The sequence below is a fragment of the Amphibalanus amphitrite genome, unplaced genomic scaffold (assembly GCF_019059575.1).
Source record: "Amphibalanus amphitrite isolate SeventyFive unplaced genomic scaffold, NRLGWU_Aamphi_draft 000583F_arrow, whole genome shotgun sequence".
In the NCBI taxonomy this organism is placed as follows: Eukaryota; Metazoa; Arthropoda; class Thecostraca; order Balanomorpha; family Balanidae; genus Amphibalanus; species Amphibalanus amphitrite.
Genome location: NW_024882077.1, coordinates 273,330 through 291,094, shown reverse-complemented (window position 1 = coordinate 291,094; position 17,765 = coordinate 273,330). Strand labels below are relative to the sequence as shown.

At 49.1% G+C, this 17,765-nt stretch overlaps 1 long non-coding RNA gene across 1 annotated transcript; it reads left to right on the top strand.

Moving 5' to 3' along the window:
* Window positions 1-563: 563 nt before the first annotated feature.
* LOC122394293 lies at window positions 564-14,638 on the top strand. Its single transcript, XR_006258840.1, has 4 exons — window positions 564-965; window positions 1,877-1,878; window positions 10,607-10,613; window positions 14,628-14,638. It is a non-coding gene; the product is annotated as an uncharacterized LOC122394293 (long non-coding RNA).
* The last annotated feature ends 3,127 nt before the right edge of the window (window positions 14,639-17,765 follow it).

Here is a 17,765-nt window from a genome sequence, read left to right as displayed (position 1 = left end):
CGGTCTGAAAGGAGAATGAGAAGGAGATAATGAAACAGTAATTAAAGGAAAAGCCATGAAATATGCTTGAGAAAGTCACAGAGTCATAACAAGCTTATTATGTAATTAAGGAGTTTCTAAATGCTTCCAAACAGCCGGCGAAATTGAATGAATAGCGCCGAATTTGGTTGCCGCTGCTTCAAATATCGTGCGGCAGTCTCCAATCTCCGGCTGTATCGCCGAAATACATTGCAGATACGCCGAAAACGGGAGCCTTTCGCTGGGCCGCCGAAATTAAATGCTCTAATGCCGATCACCGGTATAAGCGGCCGACATGCAATGCTTTACTGATACATAGCTTTGCGGGATGTCTACAAAGAATCCGCTAGTCCTAAAATGGACGCGTACGTACCGAAATAAACTGACAAAAGGTGTAGTCCTAGGCACAGTCCGTTGTATACTGACGTTTACATTTCTCCGTCGTGCAGGATCCCGTTGGTCACTCGGGTGTACATTTATTTTTTCAGAGGTCAATTCCTCCCAATAATTGTAGTGCTAGGTACTCCTTAAGCACACCTCAAAATTTTTCGGGCCAAGGACATTTGTATACCTTAGTATACATGAACTTTAATTCTTTCTGGAAAAGTTTCAAACACACAATTTTGTTTACAAAACCTGCAAGCAATGATCAACAACGAATGGTTATGTTAGCAAAACAACAGTTTTCGATGAGTCATACTCTTAAAAAGAAATAACAGGAAAATAATTAGGAGACGTACCTCTATGCTGCGACCGCCGAGATACCGGGAAGATTGAAGCGCTGAGGCGTCAACAAATTCAAGTTGAGGATATAAATTCAGCCACCAGGTGGCGGACCATGGCATGAAGAATGCAACGCATGGCCATGAAATAGCCTAGCCATTAGTGAATTCCGTAGAGATCGACTTAAGACGATGTATATCCCAGTATACAAAAAGAACCAAGAGGTTAGAGACACCGGTGTGGAACCCTCAGATACTTCAGAGTGAAGCCGTTACAATTGCTGGTGTGGAGCTATGAATGTGCTGGCTTAAATCCCTCAGAGGCCGGTACATGGACATTAGAGCTCAGTGACAGCTTGTGTGGTGCCTTCAGTGGCCTTGTGAAGCCGTTAGACATCAACATGGTGCTCTCAGGAGCCGGTGAGTCCTCAGAGTCACCGGTGTGGGGCCTTCAGAGCTCCGAGATACTGGTGTGGGGCCCTCAGAGGTGTCGGTGTGGGTCCTTCAGATGTACCTATAGAGTCTTGAGATGCACAGGTGTGGTGTCCCACAGAGGCGCCGGTGTGGGGCCCCCAGAGCCACCGATATAGGGCCCTAATAGACACTAGTATGACCCTCAAAGGCGCCGCTGTGTGGCGCTCATAAACACTGGTGTGGAGCCATCACAGCCGGGTGGAGCTGTTAGAGCCCGGAAAGGGCCCTTAGATGCCTACAAGGGGCCTTCAGAAGCCGGCGTGGCACCCTTATGGGGATAAGCGTGTCTACTTAGGAGCCCTTGAGGTGCTCTCATGAGCTCTGTGGGGCCCTACCGAGCCGAAATATGGCCACGGCCAGTTGCCGCCGCATGGCTCTTCGGACTATCATTCTCAGGGGCCTCATCTGCCTAGTTTGAATAGAAGGGCCTCTCAGACCATCAGTCTCATGGGCCTCCTCTGGCTAGTATAAATAGAAGGGCCTGTTAGACCATCAATCCTAGCGGCCTCCTCTGGTTAGTATAAATAGAAGAGCCTCTCAGACCATTAATCTCTGGGGGCTCCTGTGGACAGTATAAATAAAAGGGCCTCTCAGACCATCAGTCTCGGGGGCCTCCCTAGAAAAGTGTAAATGTGGATAGAGGGCCCCCTCAGATTCATTAGGAGTGGACCTCTCTGACTATCAGTCTCAGGGGCCTCTTGTGGCCAGTATGAATATAAGAGCCTCTCAGACCATCGGTCTCAGGGGCCTCTTCTGACTGGTGTGGATAGAGGGCCCTCCCAGGCCACCGGTTTCAAGGGCCTCCAGTGGCCAGTTATATGAACAGAAGGGCCTCACAGCCACCAGCCTCGGGGGCCTCTTCTGACTGGTGTGAATATGAGGGCCTCTCATACCATCAGCCTCGGGGGCCTCCTCTGCCTAGTGTGAATATAAGGGCTTCCCAGGCCATCAGTCTCAGGGGACTCTTCTGACTGGTGCCGGATTGAGGGACCTCCCAGACCGAAAGTTTTGGGGGTTTCCTGTGGCCAGTATGAATAGAAGGGCCTCTCAGTCCATCAGTCTCATGGGCCTCTTCTGCCTGGTGTGATTATAAGGGCCTCTCAGGTCATCAGTCTCAGGGGCCTCCTCTGACTATAGTGTGGATGGATAGGCCTCCCAGACCATCAGTCTCAGGGGCCTCTTCTGACTATTGAGGATAGAGGGGCCTCCTCTGACTAGTGAGGGTAGGGCCTCGGCTAGAACGCCAGTGTCAGGGGCCTATTCTGACTAGTGTGGATGGAGGGGCCTCCCAGACCACCAGTCTCAGACCTCTGACTAGTGTGGATAGAGGGGCCTCCCAGACCGCCAGTGTCAGGGGCCTCCCCAGACCAGTGTGGATATTGGGGCCTCCTCAGATCCACTAGGGCCTCTCAGGCCATCAGTCTCAGGGGCTTCGACTGACAAGTATGAACAGAGGGCCTCCTTGGATCCATCACGGCCCCTTGGAGTCCGTGCGTGGGGATTCGTGGAACTTATTTTTACCGAGTTTGTTTATTCTGGAAGATAACGACATCCTCTCAAATCGAGACGAGGGGCCTCGAGTAAAAAGTGGGTGGGCCAAAACACATGGTTGGCCCCCCCGCCTCGAAAAGTGGGTGGGCACTTGCCCACCTGGACCCCCCTGTTCCTACGCCTATGGTTTAACATAATATGTATTCCCATTTTGCTCCTTGAATGTCCGTGTTATCAGTTTTGAGGCAGTCCATGTCTGGGTCCCAATGAGATAAAATCTGTCTCTGGCAAGTGGCAATCACCAAACGCATCCCATTTCATTGCAGATTTTGCGAAGTCAGTCAATGGAACATAATAGCTAAATTTTGTGAGAAAATGAATGCCTTCCGATTTTATGCCATCAGTTTCGTTCCGCATGAATGCTAGTCTAGGTTTTCTGGAATGCTCAATCAGGCGAGCTTAAAAGTCTTATTCATTATTTCAGCTCGGGTAGTTTGACCGACCACGAACTGGCTACTGACCGCTATATATAACGTCACAAAATCCAAAAAAGATTGGATCATACCCAATAAAAAAACGAAAGGGGAATTCTAGCCACCCAAACATCATGCACCGCTCGTTCCATTACTGGGGAGGCTCTTTCTGACTCACAAATGCATACGTTTTTGGCTATCGCTTCCGTAAGTATACATATGTACTGAGGGCTAATAGTGGTCCCACCATATGTCGGTATGCTAACAGCACTTGGCCATGTATCGGACAACAGTGCCACATGCTCTCTGGCCATGCTTAGAGCATGACCGAACGTAGCTCTCTGTCTCTCTACTAGATCAAAATTATAGGTGGTCCCTTGTTCCTGGCTCGGTAAATCCCTCACGACCAGCTCTCCCAGCTTTCTCGCTTCACTACAACCTTGCATCAATCCTCTTTGTTTGATATCCATCAGACAAAACAACAGCACAAGACGGAGAGAGATGTGCCGTGCAATATTTAAACTCATTTCAAGACACGGAGTTGAAAACAGAATCAGCGCATAAAGCAGGTGAGCTGCCGGCGGCTGTTGAAGGAAGGAGTTAAAAGGCAGAAGCCTTGGATCGATCGAGGGTCTACCGTCTTACATCATAACTGTGAAGTGAGAGATATGCCAGCCGGGCAGACTGATGAACCAGAGCAGAAAAAATCTACTGGAAAACACTAAAGGCCGGAGTGTTGTACTTACAAAAAGGGATACGAAATCCATGTCCTCTTTGAGTGTGAGAATTACGTAAGACCATGGCATTGCACAACAGGAGGAAACGCTAATCAGAGCATAATGCGTCACTTTCCTTAGAAGGAGAGTCACATGGAGAACAGTGGCGCTATATCAGCGCGCTTTACAGAGTGTTTCAGTCTGCGACAAACAAGGCCAGCCTTGTTGTCCAGACGGCACTTGACCCCGGCGATCCGCAGCTCCCGTCCCGCAGTGCGTAGGCGAGATATCGGGGCGGGGCGGAACTCACTCCGAGTGCCCCACAATCCTCCGACCCGCACGCAATGTTCTGACATGAATTCCAGACACACACCGGCACGCCACCGACACCAAAACTGACACGCTGCCTGACACTGTATGAGTGTTGACAGGCCGTCGGACAAATGCAGGTCACGTGTCTGTGAGACACGCGGGGTGGCTCACCGACCGCGAGGCAGGTCAGTTGAGACTGATGTGGGCCGGCACCAGCCACAGCGGAAACATGAGCGATGAGACAGCTGGAGTCCAGCCTCCGACATGCATTTCCACGGCACGTTTTTGGATGAACTGAACCACAGACGCCGTGATGATTGAGTGCTTACAAATAATGAGGAAGGCGACGGAGACCCACAGCGCTTCCCTTTGTTCCGTTTCACGCTTCCTCTCTCCAGGAAGTGTGACCGCACCGATGTCCTCATTCTTTGCTGACACCAGCACGACCTGCTGGTGTCAGGTGACACGACCTGGAGGACACTGGGACGGACAGGACAGGACGAGGGCGCAGCGACGATATCAAAAGGGCGTGGTCGAACCGAGAGGGTGTGACCAAATAATTTATTCAGAGATGTTTCGTGTGATTTTAAAGGACGGCGGTGGCTGGCAGCAGAGAGTAGCCGTTTGGTATAAAATGGACCTCGCTGTCGCGTGTTTTAAATAGATGTACCAATATATCGAGCTGAATGGGAGTGGAGATCAGGTGCAATAATATTAATTATTTATTTGGAAACTCTACGCAAATGGTTGGTGTTTCTAGATTAGAAGGGCGCGTCAGAGGTCAGAGCCTTCGAAATAAGAGTACTAGCTAATGTTTTGTGCAAGGTGCTCAATCGTGGTTTGTGTGAATTCTCCACGAAACACTGATAACCGCATTCTGGTTATAGCGTTTACATAAGCTATTTGCATTGGCAAATTGCATACTGCAGGCTGATTCACACGAAATCACATTGGTTGGACTGTAAGCATTGTTCTTCGTAATTCATCCGTTTTTTTCGATTAATTGTTATAAGGCAGATAGCGCAAAGACCAACTCTTTCACCCAATTATACCATTTATTTCGGGCGTGGTTCAGTTTCTGGGTGACCATTGACCATTGTCAGACGCGGTCTCCATCCTAGCACATATTCCAGAGACCAGCTGAGACACACATCGGAGACAACCGCTACAAACGTCTGAGACAATCCGTCCGATACAACCCCGAGACAATCCAAGACACGCGTTCAAAGACATCCCGAGACAGCACCGTGGCGATCTGTTTCTGGTCGACCCATAACTCTTCCCGATGTCGGAGGTCGAAAGGTCGGCCAACACACTGTCGCGGACGGCTGCCGAAAATGAAAAGCATACATCACGGCGCGCCATATGAGCGGGCGGTGCCGACAAAATGTGGTCACTGCCGGTTGGCAGGCGCTGCGCTCTGTGGTCAGTGGCTGCAGGGTGGTGGCATGGTCGGCACCGAGGGATTTAAATTGCGGCAGGTTAGGGCCGACTGGAACTAATTTTTATCTTAGATGTTATGTAAGCGCTGGGCCAACTATAGGTAAACGCACGCATGCATAAAGATTGAAAAAGATGTTTCAATTATATTGATGATAAGTCATCGAAAAATTATCTACTGCGATCAAACCTTACTTCTTTGCATAATCTAAAAAATTATCAACAACATAGTAGCTGAACCAGTAACCTAACCATACAGCCTTTTCCACCAGCGTCTCCCTAACAGCCTCGCACGTTACACATTTCCTCTAATCCGTCTGCGCCCTAATGAGTGCCGTTAGTGGTCCCGCTGACCGGACCTCGCAACTGCCCGGGGGACTGGACCGCGGCTGGTGGCGGAACCGACCGGACCGGGTCATTACCGGTCACCGAATCAGCGTCCGAGCGCCCGGTCATCTCCGGTCATCAGCGCGGCGGGTCAGAGAGAGGGGGAGGGAGAGGGAGAGTGGGGGAGAGGGAGAGGGAGAGAGGGAGGGAGGGAGAGAGGGAGGGAGGGAGGGAGATAGAGAGAAAGAGAGAGTAAGAGAGAGAGAAAGAGAGGGTAAGAGAGAAAGATTGAGGGGAGAAGAGAGAGAGGGAGAGGAAGGGAGTAAAAGAGAGAGAGAGAGAGAGGGGGAGAGAGAGGTGGAAAGGGAGCGAAAGAGACGGAGGAGAGACAACACGAAGGCGGTGGGATAGACGGAGCAAGGGGGGGATTCCGATGTTGAGTTTATATTCAACATATCTGAGCTCGTTCTTAATTCCTGGGAGCCTGTCCGTCACTAAGTCCGTCTGCGAATAGGTGGGTCTGAGACAGACCACAGTGACCACACTGTCTGAGACCACTGCGACCACAGAGACCACATACGCAGCCAGCGATGGAAGGTGCTAACAGCGGCTGGCACGTCCGGCCGTTTAGCACCTCTGGTAAAACACAGTCCGAGCAAACAGTCCCGCAATGGTGAGCGGACGGATGGCGCTCTGTGTCTGGCTCATGCCCTGGCTCAGTCTGGCTCAGAGTGGCTCAGAATGTCTCCTTTTGGCTAAATGGAGCTATATCTGGTCATGGTTCTTTAGTTGGATCGAGCAACTCTAATCAAAATACTACAGCAAGAGATACCATTACCTTTCTATGGACACGCGATCATGTCAGCGGTCTACATCTGCTGGCTGTGATTAGAGCATATGGATTTCGAAGTGGATTGAAGTAGCTTTAACATGCTGACTGCTGAGCAATGAGCATATATCGGGCGCAGGCCACACAACTCTTTTTCTATTGCCCAGCTAACAGTAGCGGCGGAACACCTTAAGGGGGGGGGGGGGGGCACTGCCGACTTTTAGTCCCATTCTTTCTATGCAACGCCCATAGGGCTAACGTTAAAATGCCAAAATCAAAGGGGGGCACGGTGCCCCGGTGCCCTCCCCGTTCCGCCGCCTATGCCAGCTAAGTTGGTGGCGTGGCCGCTGCACTGCAATCATTTCAAACTTCTCTTGTTGGATTCCTCTGGCACCGTATAAGGTTCTGATCGTCTCTGTTTGGCTAAATCTGACTCACGTCGACCGTTTGAGAGCTGCACTAAGTGGAATATCAGACGGTCTCGACTCTCGACCTCTGGGGACCGTCTGCCAACTTCACCGTGCAAGCCATGCTCAGAGCAAAGTAGACATCAGGGGCACACAAAGACGCCGAACATCAACTAAACTGCGGGCAAGAGGCCAGTGCATGCTGCATAATGTAACCCGAGACAATGTCGCCGTCACAGGAGGGCCGCTCAGTAAACTGGCCAACATCTCAAACGGGAATTGCGGATACCTGTGGGCCGTGGGGACAGGACGAGCCTATAAAAACTCAGGTTTAATGGACAATGGGTATAACTATTGATATAACCTGTATTGTTGTCAATGAACAGCTGAAAATCGAATAAATGCAAACTTTTTCACAGCCATGCGTTTTGAATATTGCTGCGTCATCACACCATCGTTAGATAATTCGACGTTTTCGTATACATGGATTGCCTTTCAAATGTCACCATATTCCGGAGTTCCAATGAACAAGGATTTCGCCACGACGGATGGCAGACGGTTCTTCCAAGGAAGCCGCGACATCATTATCAATTGGTTTGTCTGGCTTCTTTAAGGCGGCTATCGTTATGAAAAGCCTGATAAATGGCGAGAATAGCCGACATGAAATATTCATTACCCGGAGCTGCCGCGATCCATCAGCAAAGTGACACTGGAGCCTACACGTGTTTCTGCGAGGGAGCAGCTGACGATTGTGGGGCGCAATCAATGAAATATGAGCCACTCATCGCGCTCTTTTTGGTTGGGCTGCATGGTCGGATTGTGAGGACTCGAACGATATAAGTCATCCACCTAGGTGGAGAATAACTATGGGCATTCGAAAGTGTTTTACCATGTTCTGCAAATTAATTGAGCATACATTGACCATCAACTTTATTTTGCCGCCCCACACGTGTTAGTTTAACCTTTCCAGTTATTCGTAAGTAAAGGTATGGTCTACGATCATAATTGGCAAACTTCGGGAAGCCGAACAACTTTTGTAGAGTTGCCCGTACATCTTGCTTTCTGACCTTAGTGAACTCACTCTAACATAGGTGTGTCATGAAAGTCTGTGAAGATTTCCGAGGAAAATTCATAGCGTGGTCATCATCCATTGGTCTTTGATTTCATGCCCGATTCCCTTGCAAGCTGTGTTCGCAATACTGACGTCAATTTGTGCTTAGTATAATTTTCGTCTATTCAATACCTTGCTATTTGCGACGAAGCAGGCTAGAACCAGGGTAGCATGCATGCAGCCTTCAATATAACAGGATTGAAAATCTGAACGGGACTGGAGTCAACGTGAAGATGATTGAAGATCAAGGTTAGCTTCAGAATCGATGGAATATTTATTGCTATCCGATACCCGGCTATGATTAGGGATCAATTCATGGCCAGCATCACCCACTGACTGTAAAATGACGGGACGAGAGAGCTGGCTATGCGAGAAGGTAAAATCGCGGAAGCGTTCCTTCCGCCTGGTCTCCTCTCTGGAACATAACGAGCTCACGGCTCGACGGCGCACCAGATGCGCTCGTAACTCGGCCACGGCCGCTGAGTGTCGCCGAAACGGCCCCTGGCCGGGTCGCGAGTCGCCACCGGCGTCACCAAGTGGCGCCATTCAAGGTCATAAGGTCAGCCGGCCGCCGAGATGACCCCCTGACCCCGGTGGCCTGGGCCGGCAGCCAGTTCATGGGCGCGACTTGTCCACCTGACCCCACTGACCCGGCCGTTGACCGCTGATCAAACCCAGTGACCTTGTCTGCGCGGGGACGGTGTAGGATGTTGTGAGTGACCTTTGACCTCCATTTTTTATGTTGACCTTGGATGAGACAAGTATTGTTAAAGGCCAAGGTAGCCGTATTCTTTTTTAATGAATTCAGATTCTTGTGTGATTTTTTCATATGAATCAGCCTTTGATTTGAAGAGCTATTTTTGACTTGCTCATTCTAACACTATGCATAACTGTTACTGTTAACGCCAGACCCCTTGAGACCCTGATTTTTCGCGTTCATTTTTGAATGCGTGGAAGAATTTCAACCAAGCTCAGGACATGGCCGTTTCAAGACCTGCCGAAACTTTTACAATTTAGATATTTTGTCGCCATTTCAATATTTCAGGCACTTCTCATTGACTCTTAATGCTAAATTTCGAGCAAGATTTTCACCCGGTGTGTAGAGGCTATCACCAGTCAGTCTGTGATACGTTATGACGTCATAGCTAAGCCCCGTCTCTGTGGTCTTGGCCTGCGGCGGTTTCGGGCCGGCGCGCGGTCACTCGCGCTGTGGCGGGGAGCGGGGACGGTGGAGCGGTGCCGAAAGCCGGCGGAGTTGTGCGTAACGTCTTTTCTGACAGTGCCCAAAGAGCGAAATGATGACTGAGGAGCAATAAATGCTCAATGCGCATTGCTTGTACAAGGCTGATATGTTCGCGGATATTTGTTCTATTTTTATAAGCTGCAAATGACGGGCAGATGGCATATACCTGACACAAGGTTAAGAAATATTCACCTGTATTTAAAGCCTATGGCGTTGCAGATAATGCAATTATGGGATGTCGGATTTCATCAAGTAGCTGCTGATTTGTACATCGTTATGCACCCATCGATCAACGCAATAATGAGTTAATTGCCATCATAAGGCTCGCTCGTATTTCACCAAGCAGATATCCTCCATCGAAAATCGTATTTGTTAGGAATCGTCAACGTTTGTCCGAAGCATGTGTGAGTAGTAGGTTGAGGAGTGATGGTCCTCTTGGTCCTATATATAAGAGTCAACAAGAGCCTACCATTTACTTGTTTGTCTGCTGCAATTGATTCATAGCACGTGAAGCGTCAGCGAAATTCATAGTCCTTTACAGATGGCAGGGGTGTCGTTTGTACAGAGGTCGCTGATGGACACGGGTCAATCAATGCCGCAGTCGTGGGCGGAGCCTAATGTCATATGACGTATGAAAGCCTCTATCCAGGATGGAAAAACAGTTAACATTACGAGTCAATGACAAGTGCCACAAATATATAAGTGACAACAAAATGTATTTAAAGAAAAAGTTTCGGCAGGTCTTGAAATGGCTATTTCCAAAATATGGTTGATTTTATTCCACGCATTTAAAAAATAATCGCGAAAAATTAGGGTCTCAAGGGGTCTGGCGTTAACAGTAGACTGTTTACCGAACAGTAAAATGCAACTTATAAATCACGAGTTACACGGCTCGGAACCTTTGACTACTGAAAATAGACCACCTTCCATCAACTCTGATCTGATTTTGCTATAGCTCGCAGCCATTGTGGGCGGATGACACAAATCTACGGCGCGGTCGGTAGATCAGCGACTGCACAGAGGCGGCGGCGATCGCCACACAGTATATGGGTGGACATCGAAAGGGCGACCATCAAATAACGCTGGACCGCGCCTACTGGGCGCTGACCGCAGCTCTCGGGCGGGGGCGGGGGCGGCGGCGGCGGCGGCGTCTGAAGCCACGCTGAGCCGTCGCACAAAGTCACATCACCCTGACAGAAGCGGTGTGCTCCGGCAAGATTTGCCTACCCCGCCGCGCAGGGCCGGGGCCATCCAACTGACAGTCACTGCAGGCGAGAACAGCCGACCGCCATATGCAGGCTGCCATATGCAGACTGTCATACACATTACACAGCTTCACAGCGACGTCCCCGTGCGCCATTTATGGCTTCGCGTTTTTGCGCGTTGTCTCGTGCGGCTTTGCAAGACGGCGATGAAGAGGTGATTTAGCGCGAGGACCTCCCCAGAACAGCCTGGTCATCGCGTCTGTCACCGCGGCCCCCTCAGGGGACCCGGCGAGAACTGACGGGTGGGCGGACAGCCACGTCACTGTCCGGTCAAACAACGCATAACGCCGACTCATATGCAACTCAAGCTGTGAAACTGGTCATAATATTGTATTCGCTAACTCAAAAGGAAAGCGTAACAGCATAAATAAAATGGCATGCAGGTTAACCAAGAAAAGTCTTTATATGAGTATAAAACAGGATACACACAGAGTATAAACAGAGTTTTTCATATTTCCCAGTCAGTCACAACTCATAAAATGTAAAAGGTAGATCGAGAGATGCTCGCGCCTATTTTGCCCCCACTGGCGCCAAAACTAATGGCGGAGCTGTCTACAGTATAACACTGATGACCATTCAGACCATTTCCCTGGGTAATTTACGACCAACATGTCATATGAATCACACATTGTGCCCAGACTTATCAAAAAATCGTCTCAGCAAAGCCTTCGCGTCGATAGCTGATGGCAATGGGTGGAGTCGTTTGGAACACGCTGGTTCGTGCTAATCGTGTCCATCGCTTAATGTCACGTCCTGCACTTCAAGCACTGTGAACCATGGGAAATGGTTGTAGCACTACTTGCTGAGCAAGCATTTGACGCTCGGTCTGACTGTCTGCAAGTAAATGAATGAAGAAATTAGTGAATGAAGAAGGTGAATAAAGAAGGTAAAAAAGGGCATATCATAATGGCGCAAGACCGCGCCCTTATGGAAGCTTCGAATCAATTGCTAAGCCATTGTATGCATTTTTCCATCTGGTAATGCACTTAACCCTCGCGGGCCCGGGGGGGGCGTTTTTCGCCCCCCCTGGCGAATATTTGCGATAACTCCCGAACGCTTAGGGATAGGAAGGCGAAACTCTCAGTACCTTTTCTCCCATCAATTTGACATCTTCTGAAGTAAAAAATTTGGACCTAGCCCCCTTGATGACGTCACAAGGTCCATTTTTCTAGACCCCTGCACGGCAAACTTCGGCGTCACAGACGCAAACTTCAAATAACTGCTAAAAATAGAGTTTTAGAGATAAAGACAAATTAAGAGCACGGCTGTGTAGCGTTTGACCTAGAGAAAAATAGAAAAATAGTTTTGGTGACCTGAGGTCAGAGGTCAGGTCAACGACCCCGAAATGTGGTTTTAGTTTTTCGCAAATAACTTCGACAAAAATGGTCCTAGAGCAACGGCAGTGGTACCATCGCATTCGCCTTGTCAAGCCGCGTCGAATGATATATATTTTGTTCGGAAAAGGTCAAGTTTCATGTTGACCTCATGTGACCTCGAATGACCTCTGGTTGACCTTGACACATGAAAGGTTGTTTATGATGGATTTGTACCCGCTGATCACGAATCTGGCATCTATTTTCCTCTAAGCCTTCATTTAGAGCTTCCGGATGGCAAAATTGTCTTATTTATTATTACTAACTTAATAAGTGAAATAGCCTCTAGCAGGGATACTCTTCTGTGACCTTGACCTTTGAGCAGCCTTGTATCGTAAGATGAACCACAAATAGGGAACTGATAAGCCTCAAAACATTTCAAAACATCTTGGAAGTTAGCACGCAAGGTGTGCGAAAAAGTGCCAAGTTTGAGGTCAATTTTGAGCGTGACCTTGACCTTGACGTTTGATTTAGAGCACATTTTCAGAATCCTCAGATTCTCTTCTTTCGTTTGACACCCAATTTTGCCGGTTTGATGCAGCCTGCCGTCCTCTAGAAGGCTTACTTTGAGATCACTACACATGTGCCGGTTTTGGCCTTTGACCTTGACCTCTGACCTTGAAAATTGACCTGAGGTCAAAAATTTTAGGTGCATTAGAATCGCCTCGTAGGGACCTTTCGTTTGGTATCGCTTTTGTTTCCGTAGCTCTCTTATTTAACGGAGTTAGACAGGGGGGGCGAAAAACGCCCCCCCCCCGGGCTGCGGTGGTTGGGATTACCCTCCGGGCCCGGCCGGGTTAACGTGTCCTGGTGACCCGATGCTGACATTGCAGCAATATATGGTGGAAAGATGCACGTTACAAAACTGTATAAAAGCGGCTGCGTGTTTGCATAAAACATAAGGGGAACGCCTTCACTGCAGGCTTGCAGCAATGTTCAATGTAAGCTAATTACATTATTTGCAAATCTTAACCCTCGCCCGCACATGCCATGTTCCCATCCTAGAACGCACATGGGGGGGGGGGGGGGGTTGCCACCCCTCCGCGCCATTTAGTTCCTGTTGGAGCTAGAGCTTCGCGGTAAAGACCAAAAAGATTTTTTGGGAAGAGACGAATCCAATGATACCCAGTTTCACCTTCTCAGGTCAGTCATTGACCTTCCAGGTCAGGTCAAACTAAAAAATGTTGCTGTTTTGGGTCACCGTTGGATATCAAGTGTGCTGCTTATCATATACCGATGACGATGCCATTTTCTGGTGCCAAGCCAGCTAGAACCTCTTTGTCACACTACCCGACCAGGTTTTTGCTCCTGAGGTCATTTCAGGTCAAGTTAGGTCAAGGTCAATTATATGTGTTTGTATGTCTGTGTGTGTCTGTGTGTATACTGATGTCTGCACCGATTGTTTATGTGTCCATATTGCATGAAATCATGATCTGAGAAGCTCTTACCAAAAATGCAGTCAAAAAAATTCACGAAAAGTAAATTTAGCTTGCCTAAAATGCAATTATTGTAGATGACCTAGGTTGACCTTGACCCTGACCTTGACATCTGTACATCGTCGAACAACATGTTCCATGATAGGTTGGAGGTAAGATTGGCAAAAAAAAAGCCGAAATCAAGGTGTCAAAAGCTCACAAGGCCCATAGCCAACGCAAGATGTTGAGAATTGGTCATTTGGGTCATGACATGACCTGAAAACAAGGTCATATCTCCGAAACCAAAAACCATAGAAACTTGAAATTTTCAGTGGACATCAAGAAAGGATAGAGGAGCAGCTATACCAAAAATCAGGCTTCTAGCTTCAAAAATGCTGAGTGCAGAGCAGAAAGACTACCTGGGGGGGGGGGGGTGGCAACTGGCAACCACCCCTCCCCCCCCCCCATGTGCGGGCGAGGGTTAAATCATGGTAGACAAATAAGAATATTTTTCTGGCATACAACGAGTTGAATGCCTCAAACACTATATTTTTAATTGCAAGTCACCGGAGCACGACAAGAGATGCGCAAACGGAACAAACCATTGCACAGACGCTGCTGCTTGCAAGCTTGCATTGCAGCTTTACTACCTAAATTGCCCGACAAACAGCATCTTGCTGTATACACAACTACTGCCTGCTTGATATTCTCATGACGGTTCATAAAGCTGTGGACGTCGTGAGCTCGAGATAACTGAATGCAAACAAAGCATTTTGGAGTGTTTGAAATCAAAACTTGAGGAGAGCACTGTCACTCTGCACCATCATCCACCAACGCTGGCTCAGAGAACAGAGAAGAGAGAGAGCAGAGACACTCTTCGACGTCGATGACATCTAATCCAATGCTTCATATAGACTCTGTTCTGTGCGGTGTGACGTTTTGCACCTCCTTCCGCATAACTGCAGAACTTCTGTTCCATTTTCTGCTGTCGACAGGCGGCTCACGAACAAGGACCACACCAGCTGCAGTGTTCGGAACCACAGGCTGCTCCCACCTAAATCACAGCCGGCAGACACTGCCCGCCCCTGGGGAATTCGCCAGATATTCACCACCGCGGCGAATATGGCGCAGCCGAAATGACGCACGGAAAGTACGGAGACAAAATTTAGTGGCCAGAACAAAGAAAATGGTCGGAAAAGTGGGCCTGCGTTCTGGTGTTGCATGGTCGATTCTAAAACGTCCTTTGTCATGGATAAGCTGATAAATATTGTTATCTTTGTTTTAAACGTAAATCAGTAAAGTAAACATATGCTAATACCAATGCTTACGCATGCTTTCTCTGCCTCTTATACCAACTGCCTCTTATCTGTCGAGTGTTTCTTGTGCACCTCTGCCTCTGTCCCTGCCTCTCTTCCTCTGTCCCTGCCTCTCCCTGCTCTGTCCCTGCCTCTGCCCGCTCTGTCCCTACCTCTGCATCGACGACCCGACACCCAACCGAGCCAATTACTGCGTGGAATCTCGGTCCAGAAATCTCACAGCTCACAGATCAGAGGCCTGTGCGCTCGGCGAGGCCTGAATTGGACCGCACGCACATCTGAGGATTAGGGCACAGCTCCCGTCGTATGCAGCTCCCAGCTGAGGGCTTTTCCCAGTCACCAATCAGCTTCATCTGACGGTGGCTGTTGTTGGCGCCCAGCGCTGCCCTACGCCAGTCGTTTGTGAGCACCACGCCTGATCCCGAGCACGAAATCAGTCGACTCACAGCGCGCTGCTATACGAGAGGCGACGTCGTGGAGCGGCAGTTTTTCCGCTCGATCGGACCGGGTGCGAAGCGGGACCCCCACCGGTAAAAGCCATCAGTCAGGGCGGATGAGAGCGGCGCAGTTGCTAGGTTTTTGAGAGCGTGCTAGATGGGGCTGAGGCCGTTTGGCCCACTTTGGCTCAGTTCGGGATGAGGCTGGCTTCGTGCTCTATGAAGGGGAACAGCGACAAGAGGGCGGGACGAATTTCTCCTGACAAAAGTGTCACTAGAGAGACAGATTTTGAGGTCGATAAAAACAGCTGTAATCATTGCTCGCATTGTGCTGACGAAGTTACTCTACTTTGCCAACGCTGTTTCTTATAAGCTTTCCCTCAAACGTTTGTCATGCACAAAGTCGGTCATACGGTGTTGCTGAATGCTCTACGACGACAATAAAATCATAAACTACTGAGGCGTTCCTCTTCTGCACCAAATCTATCTAGATCAGATATGAATATGGCCGTAGTATGTTTAGGGCATAATTAATAATCTCCTATCTCGCTAACAAGTTCTAGGACATCATTACGAGCCGCTCATTACCGGCTGTAGCGGACGGTTGATGTGAGTACCCGCCAATCGAGACTGGCAGTAGTGCTGCACAGAGCGCTTTCACGTCAGAGCCCCTGCACTTCCCCGCTCCTCCGCGATCCGCGCCTCTGACACAATAACATTGCACTTCTCAGCTCTCCTCTTCAGCCCTCTGCCAGGTGCGCGTGCGTAGCAGAAGGCGCCGTCCAGCGCGGCCCTCGACATACCAGCACGGCGCGTTTCATTCAGCGTCCACCGCCCGCAATCGCCCCCGCATTCTTAAACAAAATCGGCCGCCCTGTCGATAATAATCGCCGGGGCTCGGCCAGCCGGCGCTGGGCAGTGATTTACAGGGCCGGCGCGGCGGGTGGCGCGTTCGCCGCGGTACTCACCAGACGCGCAGTGTTTGTAGCAGTGGTGGCGAGCGGGAGAGTCGCAATGGCGAGCAGAATACAGACTTTGGCTGCGTGCCGCGCCATCTGGAAACGAAAGAGACGTCAACCGATTTGTCCTACAAACTCTTCATCAATACCAACAACCACAAAATGCAGCGCACGCCCAACAAACCCTCTTGCACAACACCACAATCACTACACACTCGTCACAAACCGCGTCACACCCATCAAGTACCCCGGGTAACCACCGCAATCGGCTCATCTGCTCCGCGTGCACAGCCGAATTCGATGAGTCGCCAGATAGGGCGGACGGCGCTCGCTCCGCGGCGGAGCGCTCGAGACTGGCTCTGAGGTGTTTGTGATGGGTTAATTGCAGTGCTGGTCGTGTCACACTCTGACTGATTGGCGGGTTTGTTGTGGCCGGAGACGGGGGGGGGGGGGTTGAAGGAATGTGACGCACCGTCATGCCACGAGCGGTGGAGGTGGTGGAACGAGCCGAGGTGTCAGAGGGATGAGTCAGCGATACGGACGGACAGACTGACTGTCATCACTAGGAACACCTGTATGTTTTTTCATATGCATGAAAAATGCAAAAGAAAAATGTGTTCCTCATTTTTCAATCATTATCGGTAGATTTCAACAACGTTCTTAATCAAAATTGCTTGAATAGCGAACAGCATCCGTTAAGACCATAGACAAAAATTAGCATTTTCTATTTTCATGTTTTTATCTCTGATAAAACCGAATGCAGCTTCCCCCGGTCAACAAGTGAATTTATTAAACTCGATCATAATAAATAAACCAATGACGTATAACTACTTTGCGCAAAAGTAGGTCAGAGGTATTGGTATATTAAGTAAATGTTCACATCTACCAGTTACATTCCCAGTTGTTTTATGTTTTACCTATTGTATTTATTTTTTCAGCCTGCAGCTGGATAATACATAGGTAGGTATATCAATTAAATTACGAAGCAATTGCTATGCACGCCCTCAATTGCCAAAGTCTGTCTGTTATTGCATGATAACCGAAACACAACAAGGAAAACTACGCGACGGTAGTAAAACATCATTTTAGGCTTTTATGTCCAATTAATTCGAAGGATGAAGTCAATAAATAAATATAAGACCGTTATATTAAATAATTCTAATATCACTACTAGCATTCTTAAATTAAGCGGTATTTATTAGCGTTTACGGCAGTGGCTCCGCCTCCTATCCAGAAGCCTGCTTTGTTGCCCGTTTAGGGCATCTCATTGTGATGCAAATATTGGGAAGTGAGCACGTCACTGAACAAACTCGGCTAGTCGGCGGATGATTCAGCAGCCTGTTCTAATCCATTCGCTTACAGCCCGCGAGCCCGACCGTCGAGAGGCGCTCAAATCAAAACAGACAGCTAGCCAACTTCCATGCCGGCTCCACGGCG